Raw genomic sequence first — 26,777 nt, forward strand, 5'->3', positions numbered from 1 at the left:
ATGGACTTTCATTACCCAAGCTTTAGACTGCTTCCACTTCAGTCTGTGGCTTTGCTTTCTACTCAGAAATACACAATGTTTAACAAGTCCTGTCTCCTTATCACACTCCAACACTGATATCCCTCAGAGACCCATGGCTGCACTAAATCAAGCAAATCCCTGGCTTTCACTGGGATCCAGTATAAAAACATAGTCTGATTAAATATTCAAAGAGAGTTGCAACAGAGAGCAAGACAGAAAAAATGTGTAATTGTTGAGATTACAGGCCAGAATGAATGGAATTGGAATGGGAATTCATATCTGGTGCTTTCAATTTGCCTGCAGTGTTCTTAGGTATTTAATGTTTTATGCTAAAATTTTACTGGAACTGTAATTTTGTACACTGATCTTATCTTACACATGTCATTGTATTTGTGAACTGTGTTAGGAAATTGCTAAGCCATCAAGATTAACGCGTTTAAAAGATAATTCTTCAACCTGCCATGTAAAATTAACTCAAGCAATGAGCCTGTGCTAGAGTCTCCCTGCAATACTGTGCTGTATAGCATTCCTTGTAAGGGGAGGCGTTTTTCTGTCCAGGAAGTTTAAATTTAAATGAGAAATCAGAAATCAGAAAAAGTTTTATTGCCAGGTACAGCAAATATGTTAGCAAAGAGCACTTTACAGTACTAGGAATTTGTCTTGGTGTCAGATGCAAACATATACACAGATATGAAATGTGTACACAATTTTAGAATAAATTAAGTAAATACTGTATACAGAAAGTGGCTTTGCATGAGAATAATAATAGTGAATAGTGGAAGACTGATATGTATACAGTATATATACCAATCAGACATAACATTAAATAAACCACTGATAGGTGAAGTGGAAAACACTGATTATCTCCTCATCATGGCACCTGTTAGTGGGTGGGATATATTTGGCAGTAAGTGAACATTTTGTCCTCAAAGTTGATGTGTTAGAAGCAGGAAAAAATGGGCAAGCGTAAGGATTTGAGAGAGTTTGACAAGAGACGACTGGATCAGAGCATCTCCAAAACTACAGCTCTTGTGGGGTGTTCCCGGTCTGCAGTGGTCAGTATCTATCAAAAGTGGTCCAAGGAAGGAACAATGGTGAACCGGCGACAGGGTCATGGGCATGGTCATTGATGCACATGGGGAGCAAAAGCTGGCCCTTGTGATCTGATCCAACAGATGAGCTACTGTTGCTCAATTTGCTGAAGAAGTTAATGCTGGTTTTGATAGAAATTTGTCAGAATACACAGTGCATCTCAGTTTGTTGCGTATGGGGCTGCAAAGCCGCAGACAAGTCAGGGTGCCCATGCTGACCCCTGTGCACTGCAGAAAGCACGAACAATGAGCATGTGAGAATCAGAACTGGACCACGTAGCAATGGAAGAAGATGGCCTGGTCTGATGAATCACATTTTCTTTTACATCGTGTGTATCGCTTACCTGGGGTACACATGGTACCAAGATGCACTACGGGAAGAAGGCAAGTCAGCAGAGGCAGTGTCATGCTTTGGGCAATGTTCTGTTGGGAAACCTCGGGTCCTACGATCCATGCGGATGTTGCTTTGACACGTACCACCTACCTAAGGATTGTTGCAGACCATGTACACCCATTCATGGAAAAAGTATTCTCTGATGGCTGTGGCCCCTTTCAGCAGGATACTGTACCCTGCCACAAAGCAAAAATGGTTCAGGAATGGTTTGATTAGCAGGAGTTTAGATGAAGTTTTACATGTTGACTTGGCCTCTAAACTCCCCAGATCTCAATCCAATCGAGCATCTGTGGGATGTACTGGATAAGCAAGGCCGATCAATGGAGGCCCCACCTCGCAATTTAAAGGACTTAAAGGATCTGCTGCTAACACCTTAGAGAGATATAGACCACCTTATCTTATGGTGTGGAGATGTATAGCTGCAAATGGTATCCTCATTTTATTGATGGTATGACAGCTGACAGAAGCGGCAAGATGAATTCGGAAGTATCTAGGGTTATATTATCTGCACCGATTTTCCAAATGCTTTAAAACCCAATGGACAATGCTTCACAGCACAGATGGACAATGACCAGAAGCATATTTTAAATCCAACCCCTGACTTTTTAAGGCAAAGAAGTGGAAGGTTCTGCATTGGCAGTCAGTCAATCACATGCACTGAATCCAAATGAGCTTGCATTTCACTTGCTGATGGCAGAAGTGAGGGCAAAATGCACCAAGAACAAGTAGGAGTCTCTAGGGAAAAACTCAGCATCTGGTAATGTCTGTGGAATCCATACCTATATAAAAAGTGCTGTAATTCCTACACCATTCACCTGATTTGGATGTAACAACCTTATATTAAAGCTGATGGTCTGTTTTACCACAGTATACTGTGGTAGGCAGCAAAAATATAAATGATCATAAATCATTGCCATTGTCTAAATAGTTTTACACTTGAAAATCCATTAACTCAGTCTCATTCAGACCTCTTCAGTAGATTTAAATTAAACATGTGGGCTGTTTGTGTTGGTTTTTCAAGTTTTAGTATGGTATTTAATTTGTCTGTCCTTGCTATTATGCTCTGACAATGACTAATTTTGCAGATAGCTAATTTTGCCTCTGTATTGCCACCCTATGTTCCACTCCGTTAAGCACATGCTTTCTAAAAAAACATAAGTAATTGTTCTTCTTACATCATAATTAAGAAGTTTTAATGTCTTGAGGTACAAAAGGTAGCACATACAAGCAGTGACTCATATCTTATAACACTACTAAATCACAATGCTTCAACAGCTTCTTACAGCCTTGAATATGTATTGTGTCAACCTAGAGCAGTAATTATTAATCTTTCATTTTGGCAAACTGGTAATTCCTTCTGATTACTCCACTATTCTACTGTGTGTGTGTGTGTGTGTTTTGAGTATACTCTGAATATGTTTCACTGTTACATTTTGCATTCGCCATTTCATTGCTTGTCATACGCAGGAAGCAGTGGCAAAGCAGCAGCATTACAGCACATCTATTATTCATCAGGCAAAGGCTAATAGCTCAGTTGGAGTTGCTGACACTGAGGTTTTATTTCCAGTCTTCTGATTTTTCAGTCCAACTTAAAGGCACTGACAGAAGCACTTGCGCACACACACACACACACACACACACACACACACACACACACACACACAAACCAGGTCCACCCACACATAGAAGGTATGTCTCCATATTTGGTCAGAATCATTAGAGCATGCAGACTGTTCTCAACAGCCTGGAAAACCTTTGTGGCTAAACACTCTATGGATTTTGATCACTGACCTTCATCAGAATATGTGCTCTCCAGTCTTGTTGATAAGAACAATCTACATACACATTGTATCAGGCTAAAAGTTGCTTTTGTGGGTCTCATTTCATTCTCACTGGTTCATCTTCATCCTTAAGCAGACAAGTTTTTAAATATTTTTCAAATATTTGCCCATCAATTTAAACAACAACAACAAAACACAGGTAAGGTCAGAGAAATCTCAGTTTCATTAGTGAGCGAATATATTATTTGTCTGGTATTTAAAATACATTTCTAACAAACAACTTAATGTAACTTGTATTTAATGAATGTTTACTCTATGTTTATGCCAAACATTTTACTCCCAGGACACTGGTATTGTAATCTTCTTGCTTTGGTGTTGCTATAGATTTGGCTCTCTGTGATTAATACAGATGGGTCATACTTTTGAAAGTACATCAGTAAAAGAGCTGTGCTATTGTCTTCTTTACATTGTCTATCTGTAACTTGATGCTCATTACAAGTTATGCAATTTCTGCCATTTCTTGGTAATGACATTATTGCCTAGAAGTTAGAAATATATAAAGACATATAGGTGATAACAGAAACCTTTCAGTGAACCTATGTTTGGTGTGGTTTTTATTTAGTTTACTTTTTTCCATTCTTTTTAAAGTTTATATTGTCTAAGGATCCAGTTTACCAAACACAGAAGTAAATGCAGTCAGACTGCACAAATACTGTATGTCTAAAGCCTGAGGTTATTCATATGAACATTTTCTAGCCATGTGGGCCACAGGGACTATGACGCATGTACATGTGAGATGTGTTTACCTGTCGAGTCCATATTAGATCTGTTTTTCACATTGTGTTCTCTTTAAGTACAGAGCCAGCCTAGATAATCCTGTTATACTCTCATTCCATGAAGGTAATTCTGCTGTCCTGCTGCAGCCGAGGCGTCACTTCCATATCACTTTCATTTAAAATCCACTCTGTGGCCTCAAGTGAGCTACCACCTTTAAGACCAGTTCATACTGTGAGTAATCTGTCTGTCCTCACATGCCAATGTAGATCCAGCTAATTCAATCACTGTAAATCAAGATCTAATGTTTTAATTGTAATGGATCTGGAAGGTGCTAGTTTGGAGTTTGTTGAAAATAGAAAATAAATTAAAAAACTCTCCAAAAAGTCTAACAACTCCAAGGTAAACCAAGTAAAAAGCAGGGAAAGTGGATATTATAGATATTCCAAGTCAAATATCATATCCTTCTCAGTCAGTAAGGCAGTACATACATTGGCCTTGGTGTTTGACATCCAGCAGCATCCATAGTAAATACACAGGATTAAATTTCCTGTTCAGTCAGCATAGGGACATTTGTTGCCCAGATCTGATTCTTGTGCTGCAGGGAAGACTGTATTAATTTGGCTAAGGATATTAAAGAGACCAACTACATCTGGACTTTATTTAATGTAGCCTGAGTCAGAGGTCCCTTATGTACAGCCAGACCATCTGGGCTGGGCATAGTTGTTAACATTACCTACTACCCACCTGTGCTTTCTAGCTGTGGATAGCCCTCTGTAGATGGTAGTGCACTAACTCCCAGGAGTGCTTGCTTTGGCACAGCCAAATACCTACTTCTGGCAAATTTTAGGTTTTCACCTAGGATGTGCCTGGATAATGTAGAAGGGTCTGTGGATGTATTAGAGTATTAGCCTAAGCAGAACCTGATCAGGACAGGGGTTAACTGTTGTGTGTTATTACAACATGGGCTAAATAAACACCCAATTATTAAGTACTATTGTAGTATGAATAATGATAAATAACCAGGCAAAGGATGACGGTTATGTCAGTCTGTTAAGAAAATCCTGATGTGTCTGAACCTGTCTGATACATTCATCCTCCAAGGAAACATATCAACAAAACACTTTGCTAAACAAGTTGCCTGCTCTTTTCATAGTTCTGTATTTTCAGCAGGTTCTTGAAAATTAAATTGAATATGATTAATTATAATTATGGTCTGAACATGAGATACTAATAAATTAACTATAGAATCTACTGTTATGTAGGATCATGTTTGGTATAGCACTGACTCCTAGGTGTGCTTGCTTTGGCACAAAGAGAGCAGCTGGGAGATGTCTTGGGGTTCTAGACAGGGCACAGATGGTAGAGAACAACAAAATTAGTCATATCTTCCTTGAGGATTGAGGTGCACTGTATGCCATTATGTCCCAAACTTATGAGGAATAGACTCACTGCATCAAGTGGATTCTTATTTAATTCTGGCAATTTCAGAGAATCAGTGCTATCACTTTTACATAATATCTTTCTATGTGGTCCAGCTTGTGGGCCTAAAGAGCACTGAAAGCTGACTTCCCTAATAAGATGTGATACTTGTTTGTGAATTTGGAATCTCTATAAATCCCTGGGTGTGTGGATTGTTAGAATCCTGGTGGCTGTCACAACTTTTCAGTCCAGAAAAATAATTGTGAACTTGCAATTCTCTAGACACCTGAGGACCTGCAACATGGACATGTTCTTCTGATGAAAAATAAATCAAAATATCATTTGTATTGACAGTTGCCTCACCTTCGTACATTGTTCTAAGGACATCATTAACAATAGCTAGAGGGGCTTTTGCCTAAGATGAAAAAAAGTCTAATATTGTGCCTGTGTTTTTTTCCTGCCCCTTGTGGAATACAGATGTATGCACTATGGGCACTGAGAAGCATAATATCTAGAAACCAAAATCAAACCTGTATAATCTCTGAGGTTATTTTATTTGTTTGGCCTCTCATTCATTAAAAAAGAGACCTGCAACTGTGGTTATTGGTGTAACCAAAATATCTCCCTCTGTGATCTTGGAGTTATGGTTTTGATAAGGCGTCTTGGCTATGTGTGTGGTGAAGTGTCTCCTAAAGGATCATAACTGCAGTCTCTTTATATAAGTACTAGCATTTTTTTTTTACTTTTGTTCTTTCAAGTGCTGATATGCAGGATAAATATCAAGAAAAAGGGTCATTTCTTGGTCACTTTCCTTGTGAGTTGATCTACAGGGGAAAGCAAGGCACATGATATGATATCCGTGTTGTGAATTCACAAAATGACAAGGTTATGCTGTGACAGTGACAGAAGGCCATACCCTAGGGGGTTTTAAAGAGATTGAAAGACCAACAGGGGTATGGATCTTCTTTTTAGGACACCAGTGTACTGGATGACAGTAAAAGTAGTCTCCTGTACTCTGTCTGTGTAAATCAGATGTCTATCTGATGCTCTGATGCGTAAACAGAGCTGAGAGGCATGTTACCATTCTCTGCAATTTTGTTCAAGGCAATATGACTTATTTCCACATCCAAATGATCAATGTCAACTACTACAAAGTCTTTGAAGCAGGTCATATCTGGAACTTTCCAGAGAATCCAGAAATTTCAATATTCCACATTGCTCTGCAGATGACTACTGAATGTATTTTCATTATGTGAACAAATCAAAATGAACTCGGTCCACTCCAGGTTCATTGTAAAAGAAAAGGTAAATGTATAGTCATCAAGGTGTACAATTATTTTATTACATACATCACATTAAGAAACTAATACAATCCAAATATTCTCTCTAATGTCCCATGCTTACACAGATTCCCTACTTTTTGGGCAATAATTCCAAAGGGTTAGGTCTCAGTGGTTATATTAAACCTGCTCATAAATATTTATTTTTTCTGTGATGCAGTTATTCGTTGTTTACGTTTGTCTACTGTGAATATTACAGCGTGTGTAGTGGCCTGCAGTGCTATGGCATTCACTTCCATTATGTTCTGTCTTTTGTTTAAGTTCATGTCCATGTCTCCACCCATGTCTTATCATTGTTTGTTTCTGTTACATGTCCTTATTGCCCACACCTGTTTTTAGTTTTGTTGTTTGATTAGTTTGTTCATTTAATCCCTTGTGAGTTTTTGTTTGACACCAAGTAGTACTCAGTTCAGTCTGAAATGACCAATCCATTTGTTATCATGTCGAGTTTGACCATTGTTTCTGTTTTCATGTTGCCTGACTTTGCCCTGCTTTCACTGTCTGCCTGAGTTTCTTAATAAAGATCAATTGCAATTCGACTCTCTGAGTGTTTTGTGATAAGTTTGATCTCTCTCCTGCTAAAGCTTAAACTAAAAGTGAGCCTTATCTATAGGCAACATATACTGCAGACTGTGGCTACTGCAATTCTGGTAGAAATAAATGCAACCATAATCACGAATATTGTAATTGCCTATAGAAAGCATATTACTCAGTACATTTTGGACAAATTTATTTTAGCTGTGTGAACATTAATATGCACCTTATAACTGATTATTTCATAGCTATACTAATTAATCATGTTTTGCCATTATACAACCTTTTAGGCTTTTATAACAGAAATAAAAGTATGTATTTCAAGTACAATTTCGTAATAGCATCAAATTATTTTTCTTAATTTGTGTAATAAAAATTATGTATCCTACAGTATTCAAAATACCTGTGACTGATTCTAAATAAATCACCAATTACACACTTTATAACATACAATTTGCTTCACCACATTAGCAGTACCACAGCACTTATCCCTTAATCAGACACAGTATAATAAAACTCAGTTGGAAAACATTCACAAACTAGAATTTATAAGTATCAGAATAGTTCACCATCACAAATATATATCATCATTTGTCTTTCACTGGTAAGCTCAATGACATAAGATGGAGCTGGTATTTTTGGTGTCTGACAGCTTGGGCATGTTTCATTTCTATTGCTCTGGATTGAGGCTGGAGGTCAAAGCTTGAGAGAGGAGAATGGGGAGGGGAGGCATCTGCCCCACACTGTCAGAGATAAGACAGAGAATGATACGGCCAAATGGCAGGGAGAAAGAATATAGGGAATTATCTGGTATTCCCAGGACTTTAGATTTAGTCTGAATGCCAGCCAGGAGCAAACAAGACATCAATCTATTCTTGGCTGCTGAAACAAGCCATAGCCTTTCAACCTTTAGCATTTTGGGCTTAGCTGGAATGGTATAGCTAGGATTTTCCCGTGAAGTTTTTAGAAAGACTCAAGACCCACTTAGGTCCTAGAGGGAATTTAATGTGAAATTATGAAGTAATGTTTCCTTATATATCTTTCATGGTGATTAGAGGATGGTGGGAGTGGTTGACAGTTTTGTCCATGTTTTGTTTCAAAAACGTATGAAACATACTGAAAAGATATTATAAATAAGAAAGACTAGGACGAGATTGTTTCACTTTGACTCTTCTAGGGGAATATTACTCCACCTCCTTCTCTCCCACATCTCTCAGTTAACCTGCTTCACTGACTGACTCCTTGAACAGGCAATACAAAGGATTATGCAATTTCTGCATTTACTTTATCCAGACACATATGACATTCTTGTGAATTCATGTGTCAAATCACAGGGTTCCAGCATTCAAAATTCATTAAATCTTATTAAAATTCACCTACATTAAATGAAAATGAGCATATGTTTCCTTGACAAATCAAAGCACTTTTGCTCCATAGAATGAATTTCTATATAAAGATATTCTTTGTGACTACAGTAAAGTGGTTTGTTCTACCGAGCAGAGTAATGGGGCAGCTGTAGACAATGCAAGAGCAGGTGCTCCAATAAACTCCAATCAAAATCCAAAAACTGTGACAGAGAAGAGTCAAAATAATAGATGAATGTTTAATGAAAAGGTTAGCCAATTACTTATAATAAATACTTCTTATAACATTAATGCTGTGTTCGTCACATTTCAGGAAGTTTTTTGCAGCACTTTAGTGCTCTCCCCATCCCCCCCCCCCTGGCAGCATCATTCATGTTACCATGTTATTTTCATAGGATGGATTATAAAATGAAGTGTGTATTTATAAATATACAAGGCAGGTCATCAATCATGGATCGATGCCCATGTATCACCTAAGCCTGGGGAAACAATGCACATGTATGCTTTTTGAAGTCCTATTTTACCATATACCATATGTGCCATACAATAGACAGCCTGGTCAGTCTGACATTTTCTTACCTAAATGACAGAGGAGAACAAACCTAAGAAGCAGATGACATTTACATTTAGGCAGATTTCCCAAACACCCAACCACAGCAACTTAATTAATTAAGCAACTTAGTTAATTTTTAATTTTTAGTTTAATTATTTCTAAAAGTCACTTTTAGAAATTAAAGTCCTGTTTTTGTCTTTCAGAAATGTATCACATTTTTTTTAATCTTAGTATTGATTGGTCCTCTTTGGCCAGTGTTGTTTATTTTTTTTTATTATTGGGAATCATTCTCACTCCTTCCTGTCACTTTGATTTTGTCATCTCTAGTAATTGACAAACGAGTAAGGGGTCTTTCATTCGGCCTCTGCGATTCTCCATTTTCCTCATCTTTCTATATTTCTCTCTGTTTCTCTCTGTCTCTTCGTATTCTTGCAGACAGCAATACCTGAATCAGAATCAGCATGCAGTTCCCTCTTTTCTTTATTACATAGCTATCTAAAGCAGCATTCATACACAGTGGGGTTCAAAAGACTGCTAGCGAAAATGCTTATATTTTGCATTTTTTCCCAATTTAATACAACAATTTCCATTACAAAGTATATTATTGCAACATCCTGAGTGAAAAGTGTAATAAATAAAAATCTAGTATTGAGGAAGAGTACACTTTCCTATTCTCATGACTACAATATGTACCTCCTACTGACAGCTGCTGTGGCCAACTCACACATAAAACTAAACTAAACTAAACTAAACTAAACTAAACTAAACTAAACTAAACAACTAAACTAAACTAAACTAAACTAAACTAAACTAAACTAAACTAAACTAAACTAAACCACTGAGAACATCCTATTTAATCAACTGAGCAATCAGGCAATTGTCAAAAAATCAAACATAATACGTTGCAATACTCAGCTTCAGCAGTTTCCTGGATTTTGTTTTCTTTTTTTTTTGCCAGAGCTAACCTTCACTTTGGCATTTTGCCATTAATCCGATTAGATTGACTGTTGATCTGAAAAAATCAAGCACATAACATACAAGGTAGTTTAAAGGACTAACACAATCTGATGGGCTACTGTCTCTAACTGTACAACAGAGGAGGGGTTTTATGACTGATACCATGGCCATGGCAATGTCACTGCTGTACTGAGAATGTCAGAAACTTACTACTGATGAACTGACTACTGACAACAATAGGCTACAGCCTATTTACTTAGAGGACCTTAGAGGACATGGCAGGAACATCTAACAAATTGGCATTTGGAATGTCTGGTCATCTAAGCAGTTCTTTTCTGATGTTTATAATTGATAAAGTGTATAATTTTGTCCAAATCTTCACTCTCACTGAAAATAACAATTGTGGAACCCTATTTGGTTTGCATTCAAATATTTCTTTGAGTTGTTCTATATAGAACTTACTTAGAAATCCTCGAAGAACCAATTTTTTAAAAGTGTACCAAAGGTTAATCCTTTAATCCTTCACTTAGGATCATATAATTGTACTATCCTGCAAGAGCAAGTTTCAAAACCTGTGCCTGGCTTTGGGATAGTGCATATCAAACCAGCTCATGACAACCGCTTAATGTAATTAGACAGCTGTCAATGCACAAGTCAGTTCACATTCAGATAATCTTGTAAACTGTGACCCTTTTAAAATTCCTTGAAATTCTTGCCCTATCACAGAGAATTAATTCGGTTGTCTGATTTTCCAAAGGTTCAGGTTGATCAACAAAATGATCAGCAGCTCTAAATGACCATACTTTCCTTTCCTTTATGGAAAAGGACATGGATATCTCTCCCCAAAAACATCACACTGCTATCAGTCTTTATTTTAATGGAGGAGTATACATTACACACCTCACTGATTTTGGCATTTTTGTATATTAAAATTAATTTCATGGATTAAGGTCAATTTATTCACACAGATTGGTTAAAAACATGGATATTCTTTTGAAACGGCAGAACCCTTATAGATTTGTTTTAAATTATTTTATTACTTTACTATGAATTTGGCCATGCACTAGCCCTTCATCTGGCCTGCTGTTGGCTGGATATTTATAGTTTCTGTACTATCCTCAACTAGCTTATTATACAATAGATCATTCTTTTTTAACTCAATCTTTGGGTATTATCTTAGAAATTAATCAGATACTTACTGATTAATTTTTCTGCCCCTTGATCCATTCTGTGGCATTTAATATTGAGTATGCTTTTAAATTTGAGCTGATACTGAGTCTCGTAAGAGCTTTGTACATTCATAATATGTTAAATATACTATAATTTCATACTGCTCTATAGTGTGCAGTAACCACGGTCTGAATGCACTAAAAATCCCAAGTAATGTTTATCTAGAGAGACAACAGCTAAAGAACATGTTCTGTATCATATACAGTGTTGAGCAGAGTACAGAAAATGATGAGAAAGTGGGTAATTGGATGAAAATAATTAATAAGCATATTTAAGCATGTAAGTTTTCAAGAGTGGAGGCAATTTCTCCTTTCATTCCTTCCTAAATGTTTTATTGGTAATATAATAGTTATGTAAATAAATTATTCATTGCTAGTTCTAACATGTCTAATAAAGAGGTACTAGAGTGACCTCTTTCTTATAGCTTTCACAATGTAGATGCTTCTTCAAGAAAATGTAAAAATGTTTCTGCAGCTGAAATGGCATTTATAAAGTTTGTTATTCAATGTACACTTACTGACAACATTTGTGCAGTTGTGGGCAATAGCCACATTTTCTTTTGGGTCATTTAATGGGATTCTTCCAAAGTACTTCAGTGGATCTACACATGGACCAGTCCAGATAGAGATTCCTTAGGTAGAAGAGTCTACCTAAAATGTTTGTAAAATGCTTAAAAGATGCAAAGAATAACATCAAAGAGCTCTTCTCCTAACTTCAGAACAGTAATTCCATGTCTAACAAATCAGAACACCTCACTGGAAATGTGAAAGTGTTTGGTACTCCTTTACTCAGAGTGTCTGCATCACATATCCTAGTCACTGAAGAATTTAGGGGTGCTCTGCTATTGTATTACAGCCATTTCCCTATAGATGATGTAATGTATCACTCAACAGGTAACAATAGATGGCAAAAGAGAAAATAATTCTATTGCAGAATTGCAAGATGGAATGCTGTGTAAAGTCTTGAGCCTAGTTGCTTCTGAATTGGTGAATGCAAATTGTGCAAGTGAAGAAAATGGTGTGTGGTGGTGAAAGAGCTGTTAAGTCAGAGCTATTATTTCAGGAACACAACTCGCAACATGTTTGTGCATGAAATGTTTGAGTCATGTGATGTTTATTGTAGTATATGCAAAGTATTTCAAAGGAAAATGCCTCATGTTATAGTGCAAAGAAAAATAAACATAAAATCACAAATAGTGATTATCCATTAATATCCAAATTGAACAGACCTGTTATTATGAACTAAATGTGTATTATTTTTGAGGTGGCCACTTAGATGGCCAATTATATTTCAGGTATGGCCAGCATGATCAGGGAAAGAAAGTGTGAACCTCTCACAGTTTTATTCACTAGTGACTCACAGTTTCTTAGTGATTTGAGTGTTGGGTTGTTAAGAGCATGTTATTTTCCATACTGAATAATGAAAAGATCTGTATGCTGCAGGAAAGAAGACATTATGCAAATGTATATTTCATAAGCATGACAAATATTTACCCACTCAATAGATTTTAAGGGTCAGATTTTAAGTGTGTTTTGCTATCCACAAATTTCTCTACCATTATCTTTTATGTGCTTTTCTGTTGAATAGCATATGTAGATTTGGTACTCAGTGGACTATGTTCACATGTACTGTACATTTTGTTCATACCCTCAATGATGAAGACATTACATGGAGATTGTTAATTAGATGAAGACTAAAAGTTGACTAAAACATTACATTGTTATAGCAGTCATGTAAGGGGTAGAAATATATGTTCTGGTTAGGTAATTTCATTGTTGACAGTAAGAAAAACATGTGACATGATTTAATGTAAGGTTGGGCCAGAACCACAGCTTCAAGGACAGACGTATATATATTCACTTGCTTCTGTGTAACTGTAACTCATGATTGAACTGTTTGAAATTGAAATGTCTGCCTCACAGCTGGGGTTACTCTTTGTGTGTAATTTCACTTGTGTTCACATGAATTTCCTTTGGCATTTCTGGCTTCCTTCTTCTATTCATCAACATGCAGGTGAGTGGATTGAGTATGCTAAAATGCCTGTAAAGACAAAGGCATGAATAAACGAATGAAGAAAGTAATGAATTAACTATTAGATGCCATATTGACATCTGCAGTTAGCTAATTTGTGCAGTTCATTATCACCTGCAGATTGTTAGTCTGAATCTTTTTGTAGCCATTTTTCTGAATGAAATGTGTCTTCATAAGTACCTGTTTACATAAGAGCAGAATTTTGCTGATGAAATATAGCCTCTGGCCTATGCTACAGTATGTTACATACTGTACTGTATATTTTGCTAAGGCTATAATTTAATTAGAAACATTTTGAGCCAGAGCCATTAACTAGAGTGCATTTTCATTTTGTACATTTTCTGTGGTAGATGTTTTTTTGTATTCATGTCACATGTGTCTGGAGTAGAAACTACTGTATACAGGGAGATGAGGTAAACATTTGAAGAACTGCACACCGAGAAGTGCAACAAGCTATCCATCAAAGTTATAGGACAGCTATTATATAACCATTTGAAAAAGAAAATAGACATCTGATAAACCTGACAAAAATGTCACCCAGGCTTTGTGACTGCCTGACATTAGATCTAAAGTAGCTTTTTCAAAAGCCTGGTTCAGAAGCTTGGTTTTTGTGCATTGCATCTCACATGCACTTATCAGGTGGATTATGAACTTTTTAAAGTTTTGCCTGAAGACAGCAAGTCTTAATCTTTACAATTGCAATAATGCACTTGTAGACTGAAATCTGAGAAAGTGTAATTGGCTTTGCTCTCTGAATGGGATGGATGGCCATCCCATTTTCCTCTCTGTCGATTACCCAGCCAATCACAGCCGTGACTGGCACCTGAATAGGGCAAACAGCTAAAAAAACTCATGGGTAAAATTTTACAATATGGATATATTCATAGGCATATCTTAAAACTGTAATAAGCATTACTGACAGTTATGTCATTTAACTTTTAACTAATGATAGTAATTATAAATATCCTTTCTTTATTAAGCATATACAGTTAAAATGAGTTTATTAACAATTAATAAATAGTGTCATTATAAACACATTTCCATATTAATTACTATATAAATAATTCAAAAATATAAATATAAGTATAAAGTACTGCTTAGTTATTTACTCATGTCTCTGATCTTTATTTGTACCATTATTAATGATATTTATTTATTAATAATCTCATTAATCCAGTAATTAATGCATACTACTTGAGGACAATTATTTTTACATGGGTGTTTTTACTTTTTATATCCATGTACGCAGTAGGCAGATTTGCTTCTGCCCCAGAAATTGTGCCTGCATCATCACCCCATTTGAATTCCATACTTTAACTGTAACATCTACTCTTCATTTTCATATTATTGTTATCTCCTCCTCTTGGACACTTTATAGAGGTGCTGGACATCTTCTTGTACACCTTCTGACTGGACCTCATTTCCTTGCAGAATTTAACTTCCCTACAGATGAACTCCACTCCTCCTACCTGCTCCCTCTATTGTACTTTTTCTGACCTGACCTTTAAGAACTGATCTCCAAATACACAAGGGATGCAACATTCTGGACCTGCTACTGTTTTACCTTTACCTTTACCTTGCTTTACCTTTAGACATCAATGTAACCTACTCCACTTTTCAGATCACTACTTTGTGTTGTCCACTCTTGCCCTCCCTGTTTTGCCTGTCAACAAGTCCTAGTTCCTCTAACTCACTTGCTAGCTTCCACAATGTTAACAATTGTACCACACTCAGATTTCTTTCACTAGCTTTACCACCACTTGAATCAGCTGACAGGTGACCATCACACTCCTTTCTGGTTGTTGCAATTTCCATTTCAAAAGTCCATTATTAAACCATGGACATCAATTTGGACTTGGTCCCCAGTGACACCCCCTTACAGGTAATTTTTACTTTTTACATCCAATGACCTTCTTTACCCTTCCAGACCAATGAAGTCTTTTAACCCTGCTCCTTGGTACTCAGATATTCTATGTAGCAATCTGAAGGAATTAGAAGCAGCTAAGTGGAGATCACCACCTGAAGTACCTTCTGTCCACTTGACCATATTTGTACTATAGCTCTCCACACTCTCTGAGTACCCAAGGATGAGAGGTATAATATAGTCTATATGTAATTATGCATAGTGGCTCAGTCAATGTTTTTTTGCCAATTATGACCACGGGAAATGTCAAGGAGAGGAGTAACAACCTCAAATTTAGATAAAAGAAAAAGCCATTTCAGTGATGGGTCAGGCAGTGAGGGGTATGCAGGGGATGGGGCAGGGTGTGCGTTAAGACGAGATCGTCTACCTCCCAGCTGGAGTTTCTTTGCTTCATCACTACTGGTGTGTTGATTGCAGCAAGCTACGATGTCTACTGAAGCGCTCCAATCAAGCAAAGCTCTGATGAAGTGATAGGAATGGAGACTGTTGGCACTCTGTATTTTGGAAGAAAAGTCAGTATATAGCTACATTTTCTATGAAAATGGTTGTGAAATCTATTCATAGATCCCAACATCAGCCTTTACACTGTGGGATAAGTCTGGCATTTAACTGCCATTTTTTAACAGAAGCCAAAAAATAGAATTTCCACCTGTTTTTAAGTGCCCATGTTCAGCATTGAAATCAAGTGGTGTTTATGTAATGCCCCATTACATTCCAAAAATATTAGCTTCTTTTCTAAAAATTTTTATATCTTTAAAGTAAATGGTGATATCAAACTCATTTCTGCTCTCAGGATTTGAAAGCGTTATCTTCAACCACTAAAATAAGGTTACCTGAAAACCGGTTAAGAACATCTCACACTGAAAACCAACAGAGCTGATTAATTTTATATCAGACTTGTCTCGATAAAATAATTTACTTGTTTATACAGATTGAAAATGTTGATTATAAGTTGATTTTAAGAATGATAAGTTGATTTCTAGTCTGCCAGTAGAATAGAATGCCTGTGTACTGGTAAAAAGGGTTAAATTTGATTCTGGGGTTATTTGTCCCATGCTCAGCAGTATCAGTGAAAGCAGGAATTAAGCTTGAATTAAGGCTGTCTTAGCAAAACTGAAGCTGGATCCTCCACCTGACACAGCTGATTAGATGCCTAATCCATTTCAATTGAGTGACTGAGGCTTGCACAATTTATCATTTTCATTAAATGGGTCTTATGCACTTTCAAAAGCACACTGAAGCTAATCTGATAATAATCTGATACATACTGGCTTCAAATGCAGATGCAGAATCGAGTGATCTCAGACTTAATTCGACGATAATTCATACAGCCCCATATTAAAGTCCTGACATGCTGATTTGAAGTGGATGATACTCTGGTGAATGTGTGTTGCATTTTGATGCAGTGAACACCGAGATCATATAGCCAACACTCCAAGCTATGAGAGCAGTATGTCAAGGGGTCTGTTAAAGCAAATGTGAAGGCAGGCTTCCTGGGTCAAATGCTACTGTCAGAAAACACAAAGCTGGTTCATGCCAGAGTAGGGTATATATAACTTGCAAGTCGTGAACAAACATGATTGCCATGTGACCTTGGAAATGAAAGATTCATATTTCCATATTCAAATTCTGTGATGTACCAATTCTTCCCTTTGAGTCAGCTGTATTTCAGAAGAGGTTTCACAAAGCGTTTGCAAGCATTGCCTGAAAGCCTCTGCAATGCAAATGTAGGTGTATAGCATATCTGAACATTTGGCTGTGCTAAAGACATTCCCAATAACAGGTGATAAGTAAGACAGAGCTTCTGTTGCTCTTTTCTACGTTCATTTTCTACCACAATAAATAGCTCATGTATGGGTGCCCATGAACCTACAATATAATTGACTGTGATGCCTATTTGGTTATAAAAACAGATTAGCAATCATGTTCTGCAAAAACTCAATTACAGCTGCTAAGAGCCCTGAGGTACAGGTCTTCAGTTAATGTCTCACATGTCTACAAATGACTGGGTCTAAGTGTGTGTAAGTGGGATGCCTCACTAGTATTGTAACAACACTAGCTAGCAGTATAATACCATCTATGGAAACTATGGAAATAAATCATGGAGCAATTAATACTACAAGCCTGCAATATAAAATAAATAAAAATACTGAAATAAAAAATAATAATGATGTGGCACACTCCAGTGTTTATTAAGGTTTCCGGATTTGAAATGATGTGATCTTGGAAGGGTCGGATTTGTTGAAGACAGTGTTTCTAGCATAATTCCTCAATCATGTTCTTCCACATTTTTTCACTGGGATCTCATTTCTCCCAGAGCCCTTTGCTTTGAAACACCTTGGCCTACACTTCTATACTAACTGGCAGACTTTAAAGTGCCATCCAATGCCACAAACTGCATATTCTTCTGGTAATTTAAATTTTTTCCCCTGACATCAAGCTCCACTGACTTGATCTCTACAGTGCTCAACAGGACTGATGTGAGCTGCAGATAAATCTCAAATTCTCACCAGCTCCAGTCCTGATAAGCCTGATAGTCAAGAGGACTTCAGTGTGATAGGGCCTCTCAGCAAGCTCAAAGAGATGGCTTATCTGATACACTGAGTGCTGATTGTGAACTGCTTTGGAGTGGGACATATCCAGACTGATTCAGTTCTGTGTAGATATGACCTCTCTTCCCTGGCATAGATACCTGCCTTATCTCCACCACACCATATCATAAAAAATATTCACTCCCTCTAGAGGCACTCTCCCTCTACCACAGATTAAATAAAATAGTAATTCTCCTTAGTTCTCAACCTTGGGGTTGTAACCCTGCATGTGGTTGTCTCAAATGCAAATGAGGTAGCAGGATATTTGTATCTAATATTCTAATGATGTTCTTGAAAATAAACATATTTACATGTTCTTTTCAAGCACCATTTCTTCATTTGGTGCTCCCCATTAGACGATTTTACACCAGCATGCAGTGGATTACGTGTTAATTAATACAGGTTTCTACACTGGATGCATGCAGCACACAGAACATTGTTGTTGAAGCATGCAGAAAGCAATTATTGTGCTTGAGTTCTGCCATGTTCCAGCTGGAAATGCTGCAAAATTATTGCAGTGCATGCCCATTACCTAAAAAGCACATGGAATACCACACAATTAAGGTCCTAAAACACAAACTCTGTTAAAATCCACATTTCATAAAAGTCCTAAGTGATTAATTTCATAATTGCATAATTGAGAGCCTAAAGATACATGAGACTACGGTGGATTTTACCACTTAGAAACCATGAAGATGGCTTTGGACTAAAATTACCACTAACATTTGCACTCAAGTGACCATCAATGAACAGCTGACGATGTCAACAAAATAGCCTTTATGTTAAAATTAGAATGAATTTTCTACTTGCTTACACAATTGCATTTATAGCAGGGAAGTTACTTATAATCACACTAACCGGTGTCACCCAGATGATTCTCGCTTGAGTCTAGTTCCTCTTAAGGTTTCATCCTAATCCTCCTCAGGGAGTTTTTTCTTGCCAACATTGCCTCTGGCTTGCTCAATAGGGATAAACTTAAGAATTTAAAATATACATCCTGAGTTTATAAATTTCCTTAAAGCTGCTTTGTGATACTGTACATTCTTAAAAGCGCTATACAAATAAAATTGAAATTGAATCGAATCCCTGTCTAGAGTAGAGATGAAAATTAATTAAAGAAGTTTGTCATCATATAGAGTAGTAATGCATGCATATTCAAATGCAGTCCTTATTCTCAAGCCATATATTTACTAGCTTGCTTAGCATGTATTTGCAAGAGGGGAATCTTCTTCAGAAAGGAACAAAAATTTATCATGTTGTTTCCTCTTCAACAAATTGTATGATGTGACATTGTAGCAGGGAAAATTGTGAGCACATTGTGGCAATATTGTGAGAGGTCTATCACTATTTCATCTGAACAACAATCAGGGTGTTATAAACAGGGCAAATAGCAGCATTTAATCATATTTTATAGCTGGGGTCTCTGGGATCCCTAAAGAACAGAATCAGTACATTCAATACACAAGATCAGTTTTTGAATGTAAAATATGGAACTTATACCATTTGGATTAAGCAACTGTAGATTGTTTATTATTCTGAATCACATAATTTTTGTTGTGTAAAATAAATGTGTAAAGCTAATGATATGAAATTCTGACACAGGTTGAGTCCGTTGCAAATCATTAATATATACACTACATGTAGCAACTCCCACACCAAGAAGGGTTTATTTATCCTTATTTTCCACCATTTACAGACTATCTAAGTGAAAACAAACCAAATCTGTCTTACATTGCATTACTCTTTTTTTCACAAGAGGTCCCCACTTGAAGTCTGTGTGATTTTTTTCCTACATGCTTAATTAAAACTTCTTGCCACTGGGCATTGTGTGCATATCAAAATAGTATTTAACACGTTTGCATTATGTTTGTCCTTGTTCAATTTCAAGTGTAAGATTTTAGTTCAGAATGTTGTTAGGATCATCAGTAAAGTCATGTCTGATAGCAACCTTCACGAGACGAATGTAATAATGCTAATTAGCACCAAAACTTCAGGACTGGTGAACATCTATGGCTTAAACTCTGTCCACGGGGAATGTTATGCCTAACCAATTATCGTTATTAATGCACCCTTTGTGACAAGTTAAAATAAACACATGGTAGGAAGTGGTACTGAGCTGATTAGGCTTTTTGAATTTATTAAATCCATTATAGTTCATGTCTTATTAGGAACTTGCTTATATTAATAAATAAATAAACACATTCAACATATGACATTCCCTTAGGTGTGGGGAGAGCTTAACTATTTTTAATTTGTTGTATCAATACTACTTGCAGGAATATCGGGACTCTGGTAGTCTAGTATAATTTGAGGAATAGTTCAAGTGCAGCATGGTCGAAGGGTGCCGAAATGATAGTATGAAATGTAGTACATCTTCACAATGCTTTATATAGTGAAAATGTGCTTGTTCAGTCTCTTGTCATTTCAAGACTGGACTACTGTAACTGGCATGTCTATGTGTGAATGTAGTTCATCCTCCAAAAGATCCAAAATGGAGCTGCGTGACTTGTTTTCAACCTGCCTTCTCAGACACCACCCCACTGCTGTGTTCCCTCCACTGACTTCCTGTAGCCTCACGCGTCAGGTTCAAAACACTGATACATGTCTACAAAGCCAAGAATGGACCAGCACCTCGAAGCTCTTATTTCTCCTCACACTTATTACTCCTAGCACTGCCTGACTGATCCCACCATCTCACAGTGTACAAGATATACATCTAGACTCTTCTCTGTTCTGGCACCGAGGTGGTGGAATGAACTTCCAGAAATTTTACATTTCCAGAAATGTAAAAGTAAATGCAATTGTCACATCAAAGTGCAGGTTAGCGACTATAATAACTGTTCAAGCGGTATATCCAAAACACAAGGTAATTTCAAGGTGTAAAAACAAACAATGGTCAAGCGATCAGCATACAGGGTAAAAAAGACAGGGAATGAAAGAGTGAAAGCAAAGCAGGGTCAAAAACAAATAATCAGTTATACTGTTTTTTTAATATCAGACTGAAGAAGCTACTCAGATTAATAGTGAAACATTTCGATCAAACAACAAAAAAGTCCAGTTGACATGACTCAACTTCCAGATAAACAATTACATTATATAAGTAAGACATCTTCAAGACAGTGGAAAGTGATCATATACTTCACAAAGTGGTTGGTACTGTTAATGTATTTTATGGCTGAGCTCTCTCTCTCTCTCTCTCTCTCTCCCTCTCTCTCTCTCTCTGTCTGTGTGTGTGTGTGTGTGTGTGTGTGTGCGCACATGATTGGAATGAGGGAAGTGTAATCAAAAATCTGATGAATGTGAATTAGATTGGAAGTTCAAGGCATGGATAGACAGAAATTATTTCATCTAAAATGCACAAAATCTTTTCTTCCAAGGCTGTTGTTAAAGTTTGTGTTTCTGTTTAAATGTTTATTTAACACTGCAGTCTTAAATGTGTTGGTGTTGCTAATTTAAATACTTTACTGTGTCATGTGTCATGGATCATGTTTCATCTGCCAGCAAAGAACCAGGTGATATTTTGATTTTTATTCAAAAATGCTCAAAAACAATCTGCTTAAAAGTAGTGAGTTAAAATGAACCTTTAGATGAAGCAGATATACTATTTTTTAAATCACATTTTTGTGATATGAATGTTGAGAACTGACTAAAATATATACATTTAACATCACTGTTCATGCATTGCTGGCACCCATGAATAGAGTAGGATTTCCTGAGACTCAATTTAACACCTGCTTTTACAGAGAGCCCCAAGCAATCCTGACCGCAGCATGGATAAATTTTGATAAAAGAAGACCTGATTAGACATTAGAATTTTTGATTAGCAGATTTGCATATTGATAGATTACATCCTTGTTTTGTGCATAAAAGTGTTTCTGTCTGATCTATTATTCACTTTATTTTTCTTATTTTATATCCTTTTTGATCTCACTTTTGCTGTAGCTCTCTGCACCCTTATAACAGCAGCTCTGCACTGAAAATCAATGACTGGTGGTCATTTTCAGTAATAACTGGTGTTTATGCTTCTAGCAAAACAATGCTTAATGCTTAATGGAAGCAAAGAGAACATTAAAAGCATGAAAAATAAATGCAAATCTTCAGGATACTATGGTTTTGAATGTTCATAAAATCGAACCATGTCGGTGTTTTTATTGCAAGATGTTTCTGGCTCATTATGGCTAGTAGCAATGATGAACTACACAGATACAATTCCTACACAAACATTTCATCCAGAATTTTTATGTAGTAAATGAGTCACATCTCTGAAGGATTTCAATGAATAAAACAGAATACATTAAAAACACTTTGATGAAAGTCAATCAGGAATAGAAAATGAATATTTGAATATAAAAATATGAAAATATATTTTGAATATAAGCTCACCTCTGGCACTGCTCATGGTGTAAACACCTTTGCCGTATTCTGTAGTGTTCAAATACTGGTTCATTTTAAGAGTTCGTTTTAAGAGGTTCGAGAACTCTGAGTTTGATTACTTCCTTTTACTAGTCTCTCTGGGATTATTATTATTATTGCTGAAGAACAGCATGAAAGGTTACTATGAGATGGACACATTTCCTATCAACTCAAAGAGTCTACTTTTTTTTTAATACTTTGCCTGAAATTCCATACAAGAGATGAAGAACATATCTCCTGTTCTCATATCTTTCCAGAGTACTCAAGACATGATGGACTATCCAAGACTACATTATATCTGCTTTGATACAAGCTTTTATCTTTATATGACTTCAAAATTTTACAGCTTAGCTTTGATCCACATTTCATGGGCTTGGCAAGGGTTGGATGTTGGATGCTATTTCAAGCAACATGAATTCTTCACTCCTGTCATGTCGCTTCCTGCTCTCTGCCCTCCTCCTTATCACTGGAGCTACCAGTGACTTGTTATACCTTGAAATTCAATGTATATTATCTTTATCTGCCCTTGTGTTCATTATGAATTCTTAGTTGTTTTTAGCTGGCAGCTCTTACCATTATACACGTCTTTCTTTGCTTTCTACATTTAGGCTATACATTCACTTATGATGCTAAAGCATTCAAAAACATCATCACAAAAAACCTGTTCTGCTACACCTCCTAGGAACTTGTTCATTCATACTAAAACAAAGATTTGTTTCTCTCTTGATAGTTTATCGAGTCATTATTGTTCAACTGTTGGCAGAGCAGCTGCACAGTCAAATCAAGTTAAAATGCTATTTGAGTAAAATGAAATTTAAATCTCTTCTCCAAATACAATCTTGCATAAAATTATGAATATAATGGTGTACTGGATTGTCATTTAGTCACTTTAAAATCTAATAAGTAATTTAACCTGGGCTTTAAATCTGGATTTGGATATTTAACATATTCATATACATTTTCTATAGCCATAATATTATATCTAAATATACATTGTATAGTGGACTGCTGTACTATTTTTTTTTTTACTATACTTACCAAATTCTAGCATATAAAAAGTATACCATTGGTAATTCTCTCAAAAATGTCCATAGATATTATAGTATACCAAATATAAAATGTTCATCTCTCTTGAAGTACATTTTTAAGTACAATTTTTCCCATTTTTTCCCCACTTGTGTTAGTACAACAACATTTTTGACAAAACATTACAAAAACATTTTTGCTTGATTCACATACTCCTTATTAACATAAACACACACTCAGCTCTGCACAGCTTTATTCATTTATTTACCTTTACACTGCCTTTAATAGGTTTTATACTTAAGCATCATGACCAACTCTGTGTTCTGGGAGTATTTCATATTGAGAACAATCAGCACATGCAAAAGAACTCATTTACATATTGTATTTTCCATTTACTAAATGTGACGCAATCCACACAATTATTCTTTAACACCTGCAACATGCCAGATGTTTGTGTGCACAACTGATTGCATTACACACATAGATTGGTGCATGTTATTTTGGATTGTACTAAATCAGAGCCTTTGAGGTTCCCATTTTTGTCTTTGTTACCCTGATTGTAGAATAAATGATATGACATCTGTAGTGTTCAAGCTGCTAAGAATATGTCACTCAGAGATATGTGTAGTGGACGGCAAACAATGAAACAGATGTTAGCTAAGTAGCCTGCTAAATAACCTTTAGCCAGTTGACCATACAATTATATAAAGACTGATATAAGGAAGATAGATTATTATGTTATTTAGATAACATGCTGTATATGCTGAACTAAAAGTTGTTGTCCTTTGGCTGCTGCCTATTTGGGGGCACCAGAGCAGATCATCTGATCCATATATCTGATTTTGGCACAGGTTTTCTACCGGATGCCCTTCCTGACACAACCCTCCCATTTTATCCGGGCGTGGGACCAGCACTGGAAAATAACCCCTCAGTGGCTGGCTTGTTTCCATGCCCAAGTATCAAACCTGGGCTGTTGCAGAAAGAGCACAGGATCCTACTGCTGGACCACCAAGGATAATATTCATAGTTAAACACTGCGTTCTAAATGTTTACATCTACAATTACAGTTTTTGCTTGTTGCAGTACTTAACTTTAGATTAAACAACACAAGAGCATATGGCAAACACTAACATGGCCATGACCTGTACAGCTGGCTACATGCCACAAGACACAAATGGTGTTAATAAAGATGGTGCAGGTTTCAAGTGCAAGTGTGCGTCATCAATGCACTTAATGACACCACTGCAAGGCATTGTTTTGTAAAAAGGATTGTAAATGAAGAGCTGTACAAGGTCAGTCAAATCTGTCCAGCATTTTTTCTAATTATGCTCTTAAAACAGCAAATGAATTAATGATGGGTCAGTGATGAATTTGAACAGCTGTTGATGTCATTAGGAGTTTTTATACAGGCTGTCTGAAAACTTAGGAACCAACAGCAATATATTACACAAATATGTCAATCTGAATATATCGAATAGAATCTGCAAAAAACACGATAGAGTGGCAGTGAAAATGTGCAGAGAGTAAGTGTGAACATGTAGCACATATGTCGTAGATAATAAGTTGTACACCCAATAGTTATTGACTTTTCAGACACCCTGTACATGAATAATTATTTAAAGCTATTTGTAGGTCATCAGACATCACACAGCATATGGCTTAACCTCAACTGATCACTAATATATTTCTTTTTTTACATAGCAAGCTTTTTTTTTTTAAGAATGTCTTGCATTGTAACACAGCTACTATCCCTTTTTATTACATTTTGCTCCAACTCTGAGAGCATGGCTGTTCTAATAAATGAATGGTAGAACATATCCCATAGACAATACCAAGTTAGACAGTGGGCAAGAAAGTGAAGAGACACAGCAAGCAGCAGCTGTGGCTGTGAAAAGGGAAGAAATCCAATTTCTGTGTCTGATGTCTGAGGCCCCTACGGCGGCTCGCTCTTGAAGCAACTTGTTGCTGTGTCTGATGCGGATGTTGCAGGAAAACAATCCCACTAATAGATGTTTCTGTGCTTTTCTTACCAGCAGACAAACAGAATGATGGAGAGATGTGAGACACCATGCACATTTAATCAGGCAGACAGAGTGCTTGGATCTTCTCCTTTGCCCTCAGTGCTACACCATCTGGGCTTGCTCATCAGAGCCTCACCCCTGTGCCGAGAGAATGATAATTGGTATCATATGCTTGTGACATGATGAAATATTATCATAACTGCTGAGCTATTATCCATGGTGTCAGAAGCAGGACACTAATAATCAGCTACATCTCAAACTTGATATATCTACAACAGCAAAATGATGACAATAATAATAACTCTAAATTGAATTGTGAAATAACTTTTAAAGCCAGGCCTGAAACTCCACCTCAATAATCTATTCCCAGTTTCTCATTTTTGTTCCAAGTGACAAAGCTTTTGTACCCACAAATGACTTTTTAACATATATCTCTTCATTGCTTGGCAATTGTGCCTTTCAGAAGTAGAAACTTCTTAAAACACAAGTTCTCAGAGCTTCCAACTTCACTTCTCACACCTTTATCAGTTGTATGTAAAGGTTGCATTTACAAAATTCCAGGTATCTAGCTTCTCAGCTTCCAGCAGTGTTCCTTAGTATCTGAAGCCAATGCCAGTCCAATGCTAACACCAGTCTAGTGGTCACATCCTCCACAGACCCATCCTCTCCTAAATCTCCAATTCACTTCCTGATTCCTCAGTATATCAACACAACCAGGTCATTAATTCATCGTGAAGCTTGACACAGGACATTGCAGAGTTGTGTGTGTTTTCCTCATAGTCATCTATGCTGAGTTTTACTCTTTTATATTGTCCTTAGGCTTGATTGAACCATGATTACTCATGGCTACTTTTTATTAATAAGCACTTCTGCTTATAAGTTCTCACACTGACTCTGATTCGACCATTAAAGATTGATTTAGTGTTAGCATACTGAAAATAATAATACTCAGGTAAAGCATTTTCTTTTCAAAAGAATGAGGGCAGCCAATAGTTTCCTATAATATACAGCATACAGCAACCAATATTAAAAAAGCTACCTTTGCATGCATGTGTGTGTGTGGGTGTGTGTGTTTTCAGTGATTTTGTTTGTAAGACGGATGCATTAACTTAAAAGTAAGCTACAAAGATATAAACTCAGACTATTATATAGGCTATTACTGAAGCCTATTTTGTATTTCCCCAGACAAAATTCAATCCTTGTTGTTTTTGTTCCACTTTATTTACAAATCATTTACTGAACTGTCAGTTCTCCGACTGCACGCTTTGTCAGAAGTATAACTGTTATGTTACACTTACAAATAAAGCCAC

The 26,777-nt window shown here is 36.5% G+C and overlaps 1 long non-coding RNA gene across 1 annotated transcript; it reads left to right on the forward strand.

Moving 5' to 3' along the window:
• The first annotated feature begins 3,264 nt into the window (after nt 1-3,264).
• On the forward strand, nt 3,265-26,777 carry LOC131346915 (uncharacterized). The gene is made up of 3 exons (XR_009203676.1): nt 3,265-3,486; nt 4,188-4,295; nt 25,483-26,777. It is a non-coding gene; the product is annotated as an uncharacterized LOC131346915 (long non-coding RNA).

This window comes from Hemibagrus wyckioides, linkage group LG01, assembly GCF_019097595.1.
Source record: "Hemibagrus wyckioides isolate EC202008001 linkage group LG01, SWU_Hwy_1.0, whole genome shotgun sequence".
Taxonomy (NCBI): Eukaryota; Metazoa; Chordata; class Actinopteri; order Siluriformes; family Bagridae; genus Hemibagrus; species Hemibagrus wyckioides.